Below are 10,148 nucleotides of genomic sequence, written 5' to 3'. Positions count from 1 at the left end.
ASGTTTAATGCTTTTGCCCCTCAAACTTTTCCTTTATCAAGATTACAACCTCTCATTTTTGTTAATTKAAAATGAAACCTTGTTCAAAGTATTGCCTTTTCTAAAACAAGCAATGCAAAGCTGGTTAGAATTTAATTTTCATCCTCCTGAAAAACCAGATCAAATATTACAACAAATACAGTGCATTCGGAAAGTATTCAGACCCCTTGACTTTTTCCTCATTTTGTTACGTTACATCCTTATTCTAAAATGGATTAAATMATTTTTTCCCTCATCAATCTACACACATTACCCCATAATGACAAAGCAAAATCTTTTAAATTTTTTGCAAATGTATATAAAAAAAGAAGGAAATATCACATTTACATAAGTATTCAGAACATTTACTCAGTACTTTGTTGAAGCACCTTTGGCAGTGATTACAGCCTCAAGTCTTCTTGGGCATGACGCTACAAGCTTGACACACCTGTATTTGGGGAGTTTCTCCCATTCTTCTCTGCAGATCATCTCAAGCTCTGTCAACTTGCATTGGGAGCGTCGCTGCACAGCTATTTTCAGGTCACTCCAGAGATGTTTGATCGGGGTTCAAGTCTGGGCTCTGGCTGGGCCACTCAAGGAMCTTCAGAGACTTGTCATGTAGCCTCTAATGCGTTGTCTTGGATTTGTGCTTAGGGTCATTGTCCTTTTGGAAGGTGAACCTTCRCCCCAGTCTGAGATCCTCAGCACTCTGGAGCGGGTTTTCATCAAGGATCACTCTTTACTTTGCTTAGTTGATCTTTCCCCCGATCCTGACTAGTCTCCCAGTCCCTGCTGCTGAAAAACATCCCCACAGCATGATGCTGCCACCACCATGCTTCACCGTCGGGATGGTGCCAGGTTTCCTCTAGACGTGACACTTGGCATTCAGAACAAAACTTTCAATCTTGGTTTCATCAGACCAGAGAATCTTGTTGTCTTTAGGTGTCTTTTGGCAAACTCCAAGCAGGCTGTCATGTTCCTTTTACTGAGGAGTGGCTTCTGTCTGGCCACTCTACCATAAAGGCCTGATTGGTGGAGTACTGCAGAGGTGGTTGTCCTTCTGTAAGGTTCTCCCATCTCCACAGAGGATCTCTGGAGCTCTGTCAGAGTGACCATCTTGTTCTTGGTCACCTCCCTGACCAAGGCCCTTCTCCYCCAATTGCTCAGTTTGGCGGCCAGCTCTAGGAAGAGTCTTGGTGGTTTCAAACCTCTTCCATTTAGGAATAATGGAGGCCACTGTGTTCTTTGGGACCTTCAATGCTGTAGAAATGTTTTGGTACCCTTCCCCAGATCTGTGCCTTGACACAATCCTGTCTCGGAGCTCTACGGACAATTACTTTCACCTCATGGCTTGGTTTTTGCTCTGRCATGCACTGTCAATGGTGACACCTTATATAGACAGGTGTGTGCCTTCACAAATCATGTCCAATCAGTTGAATTTACCACAGGTGGAGTCCAATCAAGTTGTAGAAATATCTCAAAGATAATCAATGGAAACAGGATGCACCTGAGCTCAATTTAGAGTCTCATAGCAATTGGTCTGAATACTTACACTACCGTTCAAGTGTTTGGGGTCACTTAGAAATGTCCTTGTTTTTGAAAGAAAAGMAAAAAAAWTTGTCCATTMAAATGACATCGAATTGATCAAAAATACAGTTTAGACATTGTTAATGTTGTAAATGACTATTGTARCTGGAAAAGGCAGATTTTTGATGAAGTAYCTACATTGGCGAACAGAGGCCCATTATTAGCAACCATCATTCCTGTGTTCCAATGACACGTTGTGTTAGCTAATCCAAGTTTATCATTTTAAAAGGCTAATTGATCATTAGAAAACCCTTTTGCAATTATGTTAGCACAGCTGAAAACTGTTGTCCTGATTAAAGAAGCAATAAAACTGRCCTTCTTTAGACTAGTTGMGTATCTGGAGYKTCAGCATTTGTTGGTTCGATTACAGGCTCAAAATGGCCAGAAACAAAGTATTTTCTTCTGAAACTCGCCAGTCTATTCTTGTTCTGAGATATGAAGGTTATTCCATGCAAGAAATTGCCAARAAACTGAAGATCTCGTACACCGCTGTGTACTACTCCTTTCAAAGAACAGTRCAAACTGGCTCTAACCAAAATAGAAAGAGGAGTGGGCCCTGGTGCACAACTTAGGAAGAGKACAAGTACATTCGAGTGTCTAGTTTGAGAAACAAACGCCTCACAGGTCCTCAACTGCCAGCTTCATTAAATAGTACCCGCAAAACATCAGTCTCAACGTCAACAGTGAAGAGGTGACTCCGGGATGCTGGCCCTCTAGGCAGAGTTGCAAAGAAAAAGCCACATCTCAGACTGGCCAATAAAAATAAAAKATTAAGACGGGCTAAAGAACATTGACACTGGACAGAGGACCAATGCCATCACCCCCCCCCCAAAAAAAATGTATCAAATAAACTCCCTGATGCTTCCAATTGGGGAGTCAGCATTCTGTAACGGTTCTGTAACGACTGACGTTGGGAGACAAGAAGCAAGTCCATTGTGTGGATTTAATAATAAATAGACATGAAACAAAACAAGAACAGCATTTGKACAGGATAAACTTAACAACATCAATGCAGACACGGGAATGAAACTGAGGAAGTGCAGATATAGGTGAGTTCGATGAAGCGCTGGTGCGCATATAGATGGTGACAGGTGTGCTTAATGATGAGCAGCCTGGCGACCACTAGCGCCAGAGAGGGGGAGCGGGAGCAGACGTGACAGCATGTGTGGTTCCCATCGTGAAGCATGGAGGAAGAGGTGTGATGGTGTGGGGGTGGTTTGCTAGTGACACTGTTTGTGATTTATTTAGAATTCAAWGTWCACTTAACCAGCATGACTACCACAGCATTCTGCAGCAATAAGCCATCCCATCTGGTTTGCGCATAGTGGGACTATCATTTGTTTTTCAACAGGACAATGACTCAACACACCTCCAGGCTGTGTAAGGGCTATTTGACCAAGAAGGAGAGTGATGGARTGCTGCATCAGATGACCTGGCCTACACAATCACCTGACCTCAACCCAATTGCGATGAATTGGGATGAGTTGGACTGCAGAGTAAAGGAAAAGCAGCCAACAAGTGCTCAGCATATGTGGGAACTTCTTCAAGACTTTTGGTAAAGCATTCCAGGTGAAGCTGGTTGAGAGAATGCCAAGAGTGTGCAAAGCTGTCATCAAATCATTTTTTKGTTTCAAGATGGCGTAGCAGTCGGATGTCTGTTTTGTTTGTCTTGTCCCGTCCCGTGTATATATCGTTTTCTTTGTATATATTTTGTATATATTTTGTATATTTTTTATCTCAATTTCCATCTACGGACTGAACATATTGGGACGGAAGGTAGCCTAGTGGTTAGAGTGTTGGAGACTAGTAACTGAAAGGTGCAAGATCGAATCCCCAGAGCTGACAAGGTAAAAATCTGTCGTTCTGCCCCTGAACAAGGCAGTTAACCCTCTGTTCCTAGGCCGTCATTGAAAATAAGAATTTGTTCTTAAAACTTCTTCTTAATAGGGGCGCCATTTCCACTTTGGGAAAAATAGTGCCCAAATTAAACAGCCTCGTACTTGTTCTAGATCATATGATATGCATATTATTATTACTATTGGATAGAAAACTCTGAAGTTTTCTAAAATGTTTGAATTATATCTGTGAGTAAAACAGAACTCATTTGGCAGGCAAACTTCCAAATAGGAAGTGAAAATTCTGAAATGGGTCTCTGTGAAGGGCTGCTCTATCAATTGCTTGGTATTTATGGATATGTATGCACTTCATACGCCTTCCACTAGATGTCAACAGGCAGTAGAACGTTGAATGAGGTGTGAGCCTGATGTGGGACGAATGAGAGCTTTTGAAGTGAGGTCAGCCATATTGACAGTATTTTGCTCGCACCTGGGCCCCATATCATTTTCTGCAATGCGTTAGGTAGACCCTTAGAAATGCTCCGTCTGGGACGTTATTGGATACATATGAGAAAACATCCTAAAGATGGATTTTCAACTGAGTTGAACCAGTTTATTACGTTTATTATGACTTTTGGAATTTTTCGTTCCATGCGCCAACTTTCATGGACACTGAGCAACCATTATGCTAGCCAAGTTGCTAATTTCGACAGAAGAAATGGCATTCTAAAACAAAACAACGATTTATTGTGAACTAGGACTTCTGCATGCATTTGATGAAAGTTCATCAAAGGTAAGAGAATATTTATGATGTATTTCGTATTTTGTTGAATATGTTGACTCCAACATGGCGGAGATGGCTAGAAGCGTGTCTCAGATTATTGTATGCTGTGCTTTTACTAAATAATTTTTAAATCTAACACAGCGGTTGCATTAAGACCAGTGTATCTTTAATTATATGGTCCAACATGTATTTTCAGCAAAGTCTATGATGGAGTTTTTCTGTTAGATACGTGACCTCCAAAATTCTCCGGACAATTTGGAGCATTTTTGCGCCATGTTCACAATGTAAAACCAGGATTTGTAGTATAAATATGCACATTTCGAACAAAACTAAATTATTGTATACACATGATTCTTATAAGACTGTCATCTGATGAATGTTCAAAGGTTAGTGATTAATTTTTATCTCTATTTGTGGGTTTGTGTAAAGCTATCTTTGCGGTGAAAAAAAATGGCGTGTGTGTATGTCTGTATGTGTGCGTGAGGCTAACATAATATATGTTGTGATTTTCGCTGTAAACATTTTTAGAGAAATCAGACATGTTGGCTGGATTCACAAGATGTTTATCTTTCATTTGCTGTATTGGACTTGTGATTTCATGAAATTATATTATATGATATTCCCTGTGGCGCTAGGCTAGGCTATGCTAGTCAGCGTTTCTGATGAGGAGGATCCCGGATCCGGGAGGGTGATTCGGTAGAGGTTTTCACCCAATGTGGWATGGATCTGATATTTTTTATACTTTAGAACCAGAACCCCCATCAGAAGCTAGCCAGCTAACTAGCTACTAGCTAGTAGTCAGCTAGCCACTGCTAGTGGTCAACGCCGTTAACTCGGACATCAGCCAGCCTCAGCCAGGTCAATTTCTGCCAGTCTGCACAGTGCGATATCAACCCAGAGCATATCGGACTGCTTTTTCTCTACCACATCTCCRTATTCCTATCGCAAGAATTTAACCTTTACACCGGATCATCGCAGCTARCTAGCTGCTATCCGAGTGGCTACTCCTGGCTAACGTCTCTAGACTCGAGCTAGGCCCATCTCCCGGCTAGCCGAAGAGATCCATCAGACAATTCCAGGGCTTAAATACCTCTTTTGCCAATTGGCCTGGACCCTTTGCTGCTGACACGGAGCCTCGCTGATTCATCACGACTGGTCTGCCGACGTAACCTTCCGAAGGGGTTTCAACAGGCTCTTCCATTGCGACGTCCCCCTGAGGCCCATCTGCTAGCCTGCTAGCCCCGGCCTGCTAGCTGTCTCCAGCTCGCTTAGCTACTTACTGGACCCTATGATCACTCGACTACACATGCCTCTCCATAATGTCAATGTGCCATGTCTACTGCTATTTTGGTTACTGATTTTTGTCTTATTTCACTGTAGAGCCTCCTCCCTGCTCAATATGCCTTAGCTAGCCCTTTTGTTCCACCCCACACACATGCTGTGACCTCACCTTGCTTAAATGGTGCCTCTAGAGACAAAACCTCTCTCATYGTCACTCAATGCCTAGGTTTACCTCCACTGTACTCACATCCTACCATACCCTTGTCTGTACATTATGCCTTGAATCTATTCTTCCGCGCCCAGAAATTTGCTCCTTTTACTCTCTGTTCCGAACACACTAGACAACCAGTTCTTATAGCCTTTAGCCGTACCCTTATCCTACTCCTCCTCTGTTCCTCTGGTGATGTAGAGGTTAACCCAGGCCCTGCAGCCCCCAGCATCACTCCCATTTGTTGACTTCTGTAACCGTAAAAGCCTTGGTTCCATGCATGTTAACATTAGAAGCCGCCTCTCTCAGTTTGTTYTATTCACTGCTTTGGCACACTCGGCCAACCCGGATGYCCTAGCCGTGTCTGAATCCTGGCAWAGGAAGGCCACCAAAAATACTGACATTTCCATCCCCAACTACAACATTGTCCGACAAGATAGAACTGCCAAAGGGGGCAGAGTTGCAATCTACTGCAGAGATAGCCTGCAGAGTTCTGTCATACTATCCAGGTCTGTGCCCAAACAATTCGAGTTTATACCTTTAAAAATCCACCTTTCCAKAAACAAGTCTCTCACCGTTGCCGCTTGTTATAGACCCCCTTCAGCCCCCRGCTGTGCCCTGGACACTATATATGAATTGATCGCCYCCCATCTATCTTCAGAGTTCGTACTTTTAGGTGATCTAAACTGGGACATGCTTAACACCCCGGCCGTCCTACAATCTAAGCTGGATGCCCTCAATCTCACACAAATGATCAAGGAACCTACCAGGTACAACCCCAAATCCGTAACCATGGGCACCCTCTTAGATATCATCCTGACCAACTTGCCCTCTAAATACACCTTTGCTGTCTTCAATCAGGATCTCAGCGATCACTGCCTCATTGCCTGCCTGCGTAACGACCACCCCTCATCACTGTCAAACGCTCCCTTAAACACTTCAGCAAGCAGACCTTTCTAATCGATCTGGCCCGGGTATCCTGAAAGGATATTGACCTCATCCCGTCAATAGCGGATGCCTGGTTGCTCTTCAAAAGTGCTTTCCTCACCATCTTAAATAAGCATGCCCCATTYAAAAAATGTAGAACTAAGAACAGATATAGCCCTTGTTTCACCCTAGACTTGACTGCCCTTGACGAGCACAAAAACATCCTGTGGCATTCTGCATTAGCATCGAATAGCCCCCGCGATATGCAACTTTTCAGGGAAGTCAGGAACCAAYATACTCAGTCAGTTAGGAAGCTAAGGCTAGCTTTTCCAAACAGAAATTTGCTTCCTGTCGCACTAATTCCAAAAARGTTTTGGGACACTGTAAGGAATAAGAGCTCCTCCTCCCAGCTGCCCACTGCACTGAGGATAGGAAACACTGTCACCACCGATAAACCAACGATAATCGATAATTTCAATAAAYATTTTTCTATGGCTRGCCATGCTTTCCACCTGGCTACCCCTACCCCGGCCAACATCTCAGCACCACCTGCAGCAACTTGCCCCATATACTACCAACCACTGCGACCTGTATGCTCTCGTTGGCTGGCCCTCGCTTCATATTCGTCGCCAAACCCACTGGCTCCAGGTCATCTATAAGTCTTTGCTAGGTAAAGCCCCGCCTTATCTCCGTCTCCCTTCTCACTGGTCACCATAGCAGCACCCACCCGTAGCACGCCGCTCCAGCAGTATATTTCCACTGGGTTTACCCCGAAGCCAATTCCGTCCTTTGGCCGCCTTCCTTCCAGTTTCTCTGCTGCCAATGACGGAACGGAATTGCAAAAATCACTGAACTGGAGTCTTATATTTCCCTCTCTACCTTTAAGCATCATCTGTCAGAGCAGCTTACTGATCACTGTATCTGTACACAGCCAATCTGTACATAGCGCACCCAACTACCTCATCCCATATTATTACTTACCCTCTTGCCTCTTTTGCACCCCAGTATCTCTACTGCACATTTCATCACTGCCACATCTATCACTCCAGTGTTAATGCTAAATTGTAATTATGTAGCCTCTATGGCAACATATGTTCAGAGTCAAGGCCGCGGGCCACATCCGGGCCGCGGAGAAGGTTTTTTACGGCCCCTGGGATGATCTTGATTTATTATTAGAACCGGCCCGCAGACCGCAGCAAGCCGGCACCCGCAGATCTGTTTACACGCACCAATACTACATTCCCACAATGCAACGTGACGCACCGAGCAGTAGCGCTGCTTCATTCAATATTTATTGGCACAGCAGTCGTCAGCATCACAGTAAAATTAACTTTCAGATACCCATCAAAAATGCCAAAACGGAAGGTGGACACTGAGAACCGGGGGTTCAAACAAGGTGGGAGTCGGAGTATATGTTCACGGAGGTAGCTTGGAAAACCTGTGTGGTCTTCTGTGTGGAGAAAGTGTGGCGCGGTACTGAAAGATATAATCTGAGACAATTATGAAACGAAACACGCGGACAAAAAACAAGAATATGGACATGGAACAAAGGCTACAAAAGGCAGAGGAATTAAAACGAGGCCTCAAATCTCGAACAGGCTCTGTTCAAAAAAAAGCCAAATCACAAGCCCAGGCTGCTGTCAAGGCCAGTTTTATTTTGGCAGAAAGAGATCGCTAAATCAGCCGGCCATTTACGGAGGGGGATTTCATCAAAAACTGCCATGATTAAAGTCTGTGACGAAGTTTGCCAGAAAAAAAGGCAACTCTTTTTAATGTGAGTCTGAGCAGAAACAACCATTGCCGAGAGAGTAGACCAGTTGTCCATCAATCTAAAAGAGCAGCTTGTGAAAAAGGGAAAAGATTTCATTGCATATTCCTTGGCTGTGGATGAGGAGCAACGACATTTCTGACATGCCCAGTTGTCAATTTTCATCCGCGGATGGACTCCGAGCCTAAGCGTGACAGAGGAGTTTTTGGCTTTACGTCCTATGCATGGCACAACTACGGGGATGATTTTATGAAGAGGTGTCAAATGTGTTAAATGAGATGGAGCTGCCTTGGGAAAAAACTCGTGGTTGACAACGACGGAGCACCTGCGATGTGTGGACACAGGAGCGGACTGGTGGCGAAGATACGGAAAAGATGCAAGAGGAAAACGCGACAGGTGAGCTGTGACAAGCTATCATTGTATCATACACCAGGAACGTTGTGCGGTAAAGCCTTGAAAATGGAGCATGTAATGAGCATCATCACGCGCACAGTTAACTTTATCAGAGCCAAAGGTTTGAATCACCGCCAGTTCAAGCATTTCTGACGGAGTAGAAACGGCAGCATGGTTGATTTGCCTTATACAACAGAAGGTGATGGCTAAGCCAGGAAAGGTGCTTCAAAGATGTTTCGAGCTTCGTGAGGAGATTTGTCTGTTCTTGGACAGCAAAGGGAAAGACACAACACAACTCCGAACGAAATGTTTCTGTGTGAAATGGCTTTTCTGGTTGACATACGAGTCATCTGAATGCCAAATGAACTGCAGCGCAGGGTCGGATCATGTCATCTCTGATATGTACAGTACAGTGAAGGCATTTAAAACCAAACTGACTCTGTGGAGACGCAGATGCGGAAAGAAAATTTGAGCACTTTCCCAGCTGCCAGACCATGAAAGAGAAGCTCTCTACCAGTGCGTTCCCGAGCGCACAGTTGGCTGATAAAATAGTATACTGCCGCTGACTTTCGACGCCGATTTGCCGACTTTGAAAGCCACAAAAAAAGCAGGTTGGAACTGCCTCGGTAACCCATTGCTGTTGACGTTCGTGAAAGCTTCACCACCAACCTCCAAATGAGAGTGATAGACTCCCAATGCAATGATGCACTGAGGCAAAATATGCGGCAGTGGGTGCTGCGGAGTTCGCCCGTTTCCTCCCCGACACAACGCCCAGCTGCGCATCCAGCTGCTCAAACGTTGTCTATGTTTGGCAGCACATACCTGTGTGAACAACTGTTTCTTTGATGAACCTGAACAAAACATCACACAGAAGTCGACTTACTGCTGAACACCTCCACTCAATTCTGAGGATTTCCTCAGCTCAGAGCCTTACCCCGAACATTGATGAACTTGTGGAAAAGATGGACACCACCAATATCCCCTCAACCTCAAACAAGTGAACATTACTGCTGCAATTCACATATTTAGAGTTTACTCAGTTCAAAGTTTAAAAGTTAAAGTTTAATATTGTTTTACTTGCATGTTACTTCTCCTTAAACAAAGTGTTGTTTTGATTAATAGATTTTGCACTTTATTTTATTGTATTTCAATCCAATTAATTTTAAAAATATTTCAGTTGAGTGGAGATAGAAAATTGCTATTATTGTTTTTTTCTTGAAGTAAATTTAGCCCACTTTTGCTAAAATAGAAAATATAGGCTACTGATGCGTGCCTTGAATACCGGTTTCCTTTCATTTAATGTTCATTGTATGGGGATTATATAAAGGAAATTTGTCTTTTGTGCTG

This window comes from Salvelinus sp. IW2-2015, linkage group LG1 (genome assembly GCF_002910315.2).
Source record: "Salvelinus sp. IW2-2015 linkage group LG1, ASM291031v2, whole genome shotgun sequence".
NCBI lineage: Eukaryota > Metazoa > Chordata > Actinopteri > Salmoniformes > Salmonidae > Salvelinus > Salvelinus sp. IW2-2015.
The sequence above is the reverse complement of the archived record's forward strand: the minus strand, read 5'-3'. Positions refer to the sequence as shown.